General features: G+C 45.0%; 1 pseudogene; it reads right to left on the reverse strand.

Annotated features, from left to right (window-relative positions):
- Positions 1-803: 803 nt before the first annotated feature.
- On the reverse strand, positions 804-3,057 carry LOC119331170 (annotated as a pseudogene).
- Positions 3,058-11,319: the final 8,262 nt, after the last annotated feature.

Below are 11,319 nucleotides of genomic sequence, written 5' to 3' on the forward strand. Positions count from 1 at the left end.
TAGGACCTTTACAAGCAGGCGACACACACAAATGCACGCACACAAAATCTGATACATAAAAAATGAAGGAAAAACAGACTAAGTACTAGTACAAGAAAGAAATGACCGACCCAAATGTAAATTTCAGGCGACTTACATGTAGCAAAACTGCACATTTAAACAACATTATGTTTGTTTTGTATCCTCAGCACCCCTAACACAAACCAGACATCAACCAGTGACCTTCGAATGTCTATTTGCAAGATTAAAACAGCAGGGCATAATTCTCCATATAATTTTTTCAACTTTGCTCAAAACTTTAGTTTCCAAATAGTGGCCCGTATTGGACGTGGGTTTGTTCCTTCCGCAAGTACCCTTTGGTTTATTTTCTGCCGATATGAGCCTCCAATTCAACATGGTAAGCCGACTTCACCAAGAACATGCATGATCTAGTAAGAGACCATGCCACAAAATCTTCCACTTGGTAATCAGCTAGCGGGATAGAGAGGATTATGCACATCAACAAACCAGAACATCTGAGTACCAAGATCTTCATCACACCGGTTTATGTTTGGATTAATCAAATCATTTACATTTGCAAAATCGTTTCGTGGAAAGAGCGAAAAGCAAACAATAGACATCCCCAAGTTAAATGTTTTCACATGAGCGGTCGGTCAAAACAGAAAATGCACTCTGGATAATGAAACAGGAAAACAGCATATTGCTCAAAGTTATTGACAACTTGAACAGAGATAACAGGTCCATTTCAAATTAAAGTAATGAATATATGTAATAAAGAAATTTGTAGTGCATCTGTAAAAGGAGGGAAATGGCAACAATCAGCTTATGGCAGTAGGATGCATCTCTCCGGATAGTACAGGGTCCAATACCTTCAGAACTGTTAGCACCCTGTGACTTAAGTGGTACTCCAATAATGAACTAACATTATCCATCTTCTTTATCATACACGGAGTATCAACTAAATCAGCAGAAGTCAACATTCATTGAGCAGTCAGCAGTCATGTGACAGCAGATGTCCTGAGCGACAAACACAATCCATCTTTTATATGAAGAGATCAACAGTGGTAAGCTGAACCGTGCGTTGCAAAACAGAGCGAAGGACCAAAGCAATTCAAAAAGTGCGTAAGGTGGACCAAATCAAAACAAGCTGCAAATCAACAGATCACACATCATTTGGAACATACTTGCTGGAGCATATCCGCTAAATTGACCCAAGAATGCATCTAAAGATCAACATTTCACAGCTATACATGACCAACATGACATTAGTAGTTTCTCGCAAAAAGCTAAAGAGTTACCAGGGGACTGCTTAGATGATTTCTCAAAGCATAGGATCTAGATACGCATAATAAATTTTGGTGGAACTGCTTTCATCATACCAGTCATTCTGCTGACAGAAGCACTCATAATCTAGCATTGTAGCTTTTGGATCTGCTCTAAAGAAAGCTTTGGCGAGCACGGCTCCTCTTCTCCCACACATCTGCTAATGGAGAGGGGGAACCTCTTTTCAGAAGCTGGTACCCTTGGCTTGCCACCACAGCATCGACTCTGTTGGAAGGGGCCATAAAATTGACGCAAGCTTCTTTAAGCTTCTGGCAATTGTACTTATCAGCTAGCCATAGTGCACTAGCCACATTCTCCACATTAAGGTTCATAACCAAGGTGTGTGCACACATAAGCTTCAATCTCTCTAAACCATATTGATCCGCTGCTGCAAGTAGATGCTGGAAAACAGCATTGCTTTCAGCTCTACTGAAATCATCCATCACAGGCAAGGAATCGGTGTAAATGAAATGGAGAAGAGCCTTGAAAACCGCTGGTTCCACAGAGTTGATGGTTATGCGGCTCATCTTCTTCTCCTTCATGGGTTCGCTGAACTGCTTCCGGAAGACAGGTGACCGCGCAGCAAGCACCGCTCTGTGGGCAGCAAATGTTTCTTGTTCAACATTGAAGGTCACATCTGCTGTGGACGTATCCTCCAACATCTTGCGAAAATGCTGTAGTGCGTTAGGGGGAGGCACATCAATTTCACGCAATGGTTTGGTTTCAGACACCCTTAATTGGCCTCAAACAGTGATGACACATTCAATCACAAGGCAATCATCTCGGACATACACTGAATCCTCCAACGCCTCCCTTCTTATACACCTCTCCTTACCTCAGGTAGCCTCTGTGAAGCTGTCAGACTTGAATCCAAACGGCTCCTCATCCAATTCAAAGAATACACTTGACAATAATGATTTGGGCTTTCCAGTGACTTGATCAATCAGTCTTATGTCGACGACCGCTGGTGCCTGCCCATACTTGCTCATGAACTCAACAAAAACTGATATGAATCCCTCACTGTCGTCGCCATAACCCTCTGGGTAGTACTCCCTCTGTTCCAAATTACTCGTCGTGGTTTTAGTTCAAATTTGAACTAAAACCACGACGAGTAATTTGGAACGGAGGGAGTACAAGATAGCCCAGTCGAATCCCCCAACCCTGAAGGTGCTGGAGCGGATGAAACCATCAGCATTGACGTCCATGCCAACAATCCCGTGACTAAACTGACAGATCTTCAGTCGGTGCGCGCCTTGCACCGCCTGATATGCGCAGGACGATATGGTGGTTGACGCCATCGCTCTCAGCTTTGTGTACTGTGGTGCCCCTGCAACAATTGCACATGCGTGTATGTTAATATATCTATGTACAAGAAATCAATCGCTCATTCGTACTAGATCGAACTCGTAAAGTTCCATACGAAAAGGGAAGATGCAATGTCTGATTCCAGTTCTAGGTGAAATCAAGAATGGATCCACATTTCGCCCAATCACCAAAACAAGAAACCAACTCCTGTTCTAAGAGGAATCAAGAAAGCACACGCATCGGTTCCAATAATCCAAAGGATCCAAAAGAAGACGGTGAATTTCAGATTGAAGCAACCTAGACGGGGGGCACCTTACCTTCAATGTCGCCGGCGGCGGACCTACAGCGTGTTGGCGGCAGCGGGGTGGTGCGTGGCGGCGGCCGTGCCTTCCGCTCTTCGTTATGGAGCAATGGTGCCCAAACCCAGCACACGCGTAAACGGGCCTGGCATGGCACGGCGCGCGGAAGCCTGTTTATAAGCGGGCCGTGTCATTCTGACACGCGGGCCGAGCACGGCACATTAACTAGCAGGCCAGTCCAACACGGTGGAATGTGTGCCGGCCTCCCCGCGTGCTTTCTCAAAAAAGGAGTTTTTTTTTACTGTTTGGGGGCATTTTTAGCCTTTTGGGCCAATTACCTTTTAAAAAGATGAAAAATAATAATAAATAAAGGTTCGTGCGAACACGGCACACGGAGTGCCACGAGCCAAACACGGCCCGTAGTCGCATGCCGGGTTGGGTCCATTACATGCCGGGCACGCGTGATCGTGGGCCGACCCGCAAAAAACACTTGTTTGGCCAGCTCCATTAGGGAGGGAGGTCAAGAGCTATAGGGGTAGATGGCATGGTCGTTAATTCCGAATATACAGTATTTTCTATGGGCAAACTAGTAGTATTAATATGTCCTAAATCCTCGTTGTCACACAATACCACATGGTCATTAATAGGGCTGAGCTATTCGTCACCCTCTCTTATTATATCACTACACCACATGTTTACATCCCATAATTTTGTACTATCGAAAGTGAAACGAGAAGGTCTTCGATATCATGGTCCAACTTGAGGTAGGGAACGGTCTTTAGGTACTTTTCTAGAGAGATCGCTAGATCCATGGGCATGTTGTCACTCACATTGCCCCCGGTCCTGGAAAGGGTGGTGACGGTGTAGAAAACCGAATAATCCTTGCATAGGGTTGCTCATGAGGCGGGAGTGCATAGAGGATCAGAATAGGTTACACACGGAACGTGGATTTACACAGATCCAAATTCTTATGGTGAGGTAATACTCTACATCTTGCATGCCATTGTACTTACGTGCTCGGACGCATGGGCATACCCGGAGGGACGAGGATCCCCTGTCGTGGGCTAGCCTACCTTTGAGAAACTGACACATGGGTCCCACAGAGCATGGGGCCCACCTGTCAGTGACTCAAAGGCAGGGTATGTTGGAAATATGCCCTAGAGGCAATAATAAAATGGTTATTATTATATTTCTTTGTTCATGATAATTGTCTATTATTCATGCTATAATTGTGTTATCCGGAAATCGTAATACATGTGTGAATACATAGACCACAACACATCCCTAGTGAGCCTCTAGTTGACTAGCTTATTGATCAAAAGATAGTCATGGTTTCCTGACTATGGACATTGGATGTCATTGATAACGGGATCACATCATTAGGAGAATGATGTGATGGACAAGACCCAATCCTAAGCATAGCTCAAAGATCGTGTAGTTCGTTTGCTATAGCTTTTTCGAATGTCAAGTATCATTTCCTTAGACCATGAGATTGTGCAACTCCCGGATACCGTAGGAGTGCTTTGGGTGTGCCAAACGTCACAACGTAACTGGGTGACTATAAAGGTACACTACAGGTATCTCTGAAAGTGTCTGTTGGGTTGGCACGAATCGAGACTGGGATTTGTCACTCCGTATGACGGAGAGGTATCTCTGGGCCCACTCGGTAATGCATCATCATAATGAGCTCAATGTGACCAAGTGGTTGATCACGGGATCATGCATTACGGTACGAGTAAAGTGACTTGCCGGTAACGAGATTGAACGAGGTATTGGGATACCGACGATCGAGTCTCGGGCAAGTAACGTACCGATTGACAAAGGGAATTGTATACGGATTGATTGAATCCTCGACATCGTGGTTCATCCGATGAGATCATCGAGGAGCATGTAGGAGCCAACATGGGTATCCAGATCCCGCTGTTGGTTATTGACCGGAGAGTCGTCTCGGTCATGTCTGCGTGTCTCCCGAACCCGTAGGGTCTACACACTTAAGGTTCGGTGACGCTAAGGTTGTTGAGATATTATTATACGGTAACCCGAAAGTTGTTCGGAGTCCCGGATGAGATCCCGGACGTCACGAGGAGTTCCGGAATGGTCCGGAGGTGAAGATTTATATATAGGAAGTCAAGTTTCGGCGGGAAGGTTTCGGGGGTAATCAGTATTGTACCGGGACCACCGGAAGGGTCCTGGGGGTCCACCGGGTGGGGCCACCTATCCCGGAGGGCCCCATGGGATAAAGTGGGAGGGGAACCAGCCCCTAGTGGGCTGGTGCGCCCCCCATGGGCCTCTCCTGCGCCTAGGGTTGGAAACCCTAGGGGTGGGGGGCGCTCCACTTGGCTTGGGGGGCAAGCCACCCCCTTGGCCGGCGCCCCCACTTGGAGATTGGATCTCCTAGGGCCGGCGCCCCCCTAGGGGTCCTATAAATAGTGGGGGAGGGAGGGCAGCCGCACCCTAGCCCCTGGCGCCTCCCTCTCCCTCCCGTGACACTCCTCCCTCTCCCTGAGCTTGGCGAAGCCCTGCCGAGATCACCGTTGCTTCCACCACCACGCTGTCGTGCTGCTGGATCTTCATCAACCTCTCCTTCCCCCTTGCTGGATCAAGTTGGAGGAGACGTCTTCCCAACCGTACGTGTATTGAACGCGGAGGTGCTGTCCGTTCGGCGCTAGGTCATCGGTGATTTGGATCACGACAAGTACGACTCCATCAACCTCGTTCTCTTGAACGCTTCCGCGCGCGATCTACAAGGGTATGTAGATGCACTCCTCTCTCCCTCGTTGCTAGATGACTCCATAGATTGATCTTGGTGATGCGTAGAAAATTTTAAAATTCTGCTACGTTCCCCAACAGTGGCATCATGAGCTAGGTCTATGCGTAGTTTCTATGCACGAGTAGAACACAAAGCAGTTGTGGGCGTCGATATTGTCAATTTGCTTGCCGTTACTAGTCTTATCTTGATCCGGCGGCATCATGGGATGAAGCGGCCCGGACCGACCTTACACGTACGCTTACGTGAGACTGGTTCCACCGATTGACATGCACTAGTTGCATAAGGTGGCTAGTGGGTGTTTGTCTCTCCCACTTTAGTCGGATCGGATTCGATGAAAAGGGTCCTTATGAAGGGTAAATAGAAATTGGCATATCACGTTGTGGTTTTGGCGTAGGTAAGAAACGTTCTTGCTAGAAACCTATAGCAGCCATGTAAAAACTTGCAACAACAATTAGAGGACATCTAACTTGTTTTGCAGCATGTGCCGTGTGATGTGATATGGCCAAAAGGATGTGATGAATGGTATATGTGATGTATGAGATTGATCATGTTCTTGTAATAGGAATCACGACTTGCATGTCGATGAGTATGACAACTGGCAGGAGCCATAGGAGTTGTCTTTATTTATTTATGACCTGCGTGTCAACATAAACGTCATGTAATTACTTTACTTTATTGCTAAAGCGTTAGCCATAGTAGTAGAAGTAATAGATGACGAGACAACTTCAAGAAGACACGATGATGGAGATCATGGTGTCATGTCAGTGACAACGATGATCATGGAGCCCCGAAGATGGAGATCAAAAGGAGCAAATGATGTTGGCCATATCATGTCACTATTTGATTGCATGTGATGTTTATCATGTTTTACATCTTATTTTCTTAGAACGACGGTAGCTTAAATAAGATGATCCCTCGTAATAATTTCAAGAAAGTGTTCCCCCTAACTGTGCACCATTGCGAAGGTTCGTTGTTTCGAAGCACCACGTGATGATCGGGTGTGATAGATTCTAATGTTCGAATACAACGAGTGTAAGCCAGATTTACACACGCAATACACTTAGGTTGACTTGACGAGCCTAGCATGTACAGACATGGCCTCAAAACACGGAAGACCAAAAGGTCGAGCATGAGTCGTATAGAAGATACGATCAACATGAAGATGTTCACCGATGTTGACTAGTCCATCTCACGTGATGATCGGACACGGCCTAGTTAACTCGGATCATGTTTCACTTAGATGACTAGAGGGATGTCTATCTGAGTGGGAGTTCATTGAATAATTTGATTAGATGAACTTAATTATCATGAACTTAGTCTAAAATCTTTACACTATGTCTTGTAGATCAAATGGCCCACGCTAATGTTGCCCTCAACTTCAACGCGTTCCTAGAGAAAACCAAGCTGAAAGATGATGGCAACAACTATACGGACTGGGTCCGGAACCTGAGGATCATCCTCATAGCTGCCAAGAAAGATTATGTCCTAGAAGCACCGCTAGGTGACGCACCCATCCCAGAGAACCAAGATGTTATGAATGCTTGGCAGTCACGTGCTGATGATTACTCCCTCGTTCAGTGCGGCATGCTTTACAGCTTAGAACCGGGGCTCGAAAAGCGTTTTGAGCGACACGGAGCATATGAGATGTTCGAAGAGCTGAAAATGGTTTTCCAAGCTCATGCCCGGGTCGAGAGATATGAAGTCTCCGACAAGTTCTTCAGTTGTAAGATAGAGGAGAATAGTTCTGTCAGTGAGCACATACTCAAAATGTCTGGGTTGCATAACCGCTTGACTCAGCTGGGAGTTATTCTCCCGGATGACGCGGTCATTGACAGAATCCTTAAGTCGCTTCCACCGAGCTACAAGAGCTTTGTGATGAACTTCAGTATGCAGGGGATGAAAAAGACCATTCCTGAGGTATATTCAATGCTGAAATCAACAGAGGTGGAAATCAAAAAGGAACATCAAGTGTTGATGGTGAATAAAACCACTAAGTTCAAGAAAGGCAAGGGTAAGAAGAACTTCAAGAAGGACGGCAAGGGAGTTGTCGCGCCCGGTAAGCAAGCTGCCGGGAAGAAGTCAAAGAATGGACCCAAGCCTGAGACTGAGTGTTTTTATTGCAAGGGAAGTGGTCACTGGAAGCGGAACTGCCCCAAATACTTAGCGGACAGGAAGGCCGGCAACACTAAAGGTATATGCGATATACATGTAATTGATGTGTACCTTACCATTGCTCGTAGTAGCTCCAGGGTATTTGATACCGGTGTGGTTGCTCATATTTGTAACTCAAAGCAGGAGCTGCGGAATAAGCGGAGACTGGCGAAGGACGAGGTGACGATGCGCGTCGGGAATGGTTCCAAGGTCGATGTGATCGCCGTCGGCACGCTGCCTCTACATTTACCTACGGGATTAGTTTTAAACCTCAATAATTGTTATTTAGTGCCAGCTTTGAGCATGAACATTGTATCAGGATCTCGTTTAATTCGAGATGGCTACTCATTTAAATCCGAGAATAATGGTTGTTCTATTTATATGAGAGATATGTTTTATGGTCATGCTCCGCTGGTGAACGGTTTATTCTTAATGAATCTCGAGCATAATGTTACACATATTCATAGTGTAACATCCCAAAATTCTAAATTTTGGAATGTTATAAAAAAAAGATAGATTGGATGGATTGTTTGATTGATTGACTGAAAGTGAGTGAATTTGAAACTTTTGAAAGTTAAATGAGAGGGAATAAAAGGACTTTCCCAAACTTTCATTTTTTGCATTTTATGATCTCCATGAATTCAAATTCTTTTCACCACAAAATCCTGGAGAGAAGATGACATGACTTCTTCCATTTATTTAAATGAAAAGGGTGTTTGAAAAATATTTGAATTCCATTGTAACATCCCAAATTTTCAATTTGGAATGTTATACATTAGATCATCATGCATATTTTATTTTCTTGCATTTTGGTCGATCCTAGAAATTTCATGCAACTCAAGGACCTTCGGAGAGAGTTGGAGATTTCGTTATTTTCATATTTGAGAGTTTTCTCGAATTTGAAAAGAGGATCATTTGATTTATTTATTTCATCTTCAATTATTTTTCCGGTGTCAAAATATATGAGAGAGGGAATAATATGACTTTCCCAAATTTAGGAAAAAAAATGAAGATTTAATAAATAGATCAATTTTGGTTTTGCCGGAGTTTTGTTTGTTTTTCTTTGGATAGGGAAAAATGCGCGTTTTCGAAAATTGCATTTTAGGTCCGTAGAAAAGTTCATTTTGTTCGGCTCATTTTTAGGAGTCGGGGAAAATTTACTTTAGAATTTTTGGAGCCCGTTTAGATTTTCTTTTCTGTGTTTTTCTGCGTGCGAAACCGTTAAAAAAAAACTTTCCGCGGGCCAGCCGGCCGGCCCAGCCGCCAGCCCCAGCCGCCCTGTGCGCCAGCGCCAGGCGCAGGCAGCTAGCGCCGCCGCCTTGCCTCTTAGCCGAATCCTATTAGGATTCTAGGCTAGCCCCTTTTCCTTGTTTTGTTTTTCCTTTTCCTACTCTATTTCTTGTCCCCTACCCCAAGTAATCTCTCCCCTCTCCTATATAAATACCCCAACACCCCCTCCTCTAAACCCATCAAATCAAGCCCCAAGCCCTCCACTGCACCGCACCCCGCGCCCTACACCGCCGCCGCGCCACCCCACACCCGCGCCGCCGCCCTAGTGCCCTAGCGCCGCCGCCGCACCTCGCCCACGCCGCCGCCGCCGCCCTAGCACGCCGCCGTTGCCACCATTCGCCCCGCCTCGCCGGAGGTAGCCCCGCGCCTCCCTTTTTCTTCCCCGCGGTTCGGTTCTTTTAAAAGAAACCGTTCCGTTTTTCTTTTCTCGTTTTTCTCTCCGATTCTTCGTTTTGGTTTCCTTTCTGAAACCCTAGATCGGTTTTCCGTTTTCTTTTTCGGTTTCTTTTCCGAAAACCCTAGATCGGTTTTCGTTCTTCTTTCGGACCGTTCGTCTCAACGAACGTGATCACCGATTATTCCCGGTTAACGACGCCCGTTCGTTTAACCGTTCGTCTTTTTCTTTTCGTCGGATTTATTCCGCGATCGCGATCTCAGATCCGATCTTCGTTCTAGTTTACCTTCTCGCCCGTTTATCGGAATCAGGTGATTCAAGCGCCTGGAGTTTCGTTTCGAAACCGCCGTTCTGTCTAATCAACTTAAACAAGTTTTTTCCCCGGTAAAATTTGACCTAGTTTCAACTTGCTAGAACCGAGTGGTTTTCTTCCGCTATTTGTTTTCCCGTCGTTTGTTCGGTTCGTTCTTTCTTTGCAACCGGAGTTCTTAAGTTGAACTTTCTGGTTCGTTCTTCCGTTCGAGTTTTACTTGTGCATTAGATGAGTGCTTATTGTGTGGTTACTATTGCTTGCTTACGATAGATTGACTGGAGTGTGACGAGTAGATCTATCAAGAGTTTGAGTGCGAACCATCTTCATCAACATTGAAGGCAAGTTCACACTTTGATCATACCTTTTCTACAACCCAGTTTTATTGCATTAGATCAAGCTTCACACATTGCATGATTAGGATCTAATTAAATTGTGGGATGGGAAGTAGATGAGGTAGTACCTATTACCTGTTTATTATGAAACCTTTGGGAGTTACTTCTACGTTTGCTTATTATGCTATGCTATGCTAGTAGACGTGGATTGGGTGAGTGATATCCATGACAGATGTGAGTTTGATAAATTTTAATGGTTTATTTAAGGTGGCAACTTAAATACACATCTGGGTGGATTAAGGCACCTGGTTTCTATCAGGACTTGCCTGTTTTCTTTTGGACCGCCACCCAGGCTCAAAGGGATCATAAGATTATTCATGCTAGAAACTTCCGTGTGCAGCCACAAGCTATTATGGGCTCTAGCATAGTTGATTAAGTCGTGTGAACTCTTACAGTGGTAGACTAGCAGATGTAGGGGTTGTAGGTGGTACGGTCTACCCATCATAAGGTCCAAACGCTTCTGAAAGACTATGTCTCGGTCATCCGTTTCTCAAACACCATGTAGTGCGAGAAATCCAACGGAGGCGATCGAGTCTTGTGGGGAAAAGTGCGCAAACCTCTGCAGAGTGTAATAAACTAATCATGGTTAGCCGTGTCCCCGGTTATGGACAATCTTGAGTATCTAGTTCTTGGATTATCCTGTTGATCTCATCACATTATTTTAAATGAATATTGTTGGGTATAATGATGTTACTTAATTGGGATTGAGAATGCTGTCAACCATTCTCAATGTTCAACAACCACCAGGATAGTTAAATAAAATTTATTCCTTTGCAGTAGGGAAAAATTGGCTTTACGCAAAAAAACCTTATAACCATAGAGCTTTTCCACCAGCCAAATATGCATGTAGTGATAGCCATTGTTCATCATTTTCTCTATGGTGTGAATTTGCCAGTACATTCAATGTACTGACCCGTTTTCGGGCTGCAACGTCTCATGTTGCAGGTTTCTTACGACGAGTAAGTGATACGTTAGGGTTACGATTTCTACACTCAACTTTGCCGTTGGTGTTGATGGGAATCCACAACCTTGTTGCTTCCGCTATATGGATTGAGGTAATAGTATTTACGTTACTCTATACA

Source organism: Triticum dicoccoides, chromosome 7A (assembly GCF_002162155.2).
Source record: "Triticum dicoccoides isolate Atlit2015 ecotype Zavitan chromosome 7A, WEW_v2.0, whole genome shotgun sequence".
Lineage (NCBI taxonomy): Eukaryota > Viridiplantae > Streptophyta > Magnoliopsida > Poales > Poaceae > Triticum > Triticum dicoccoides.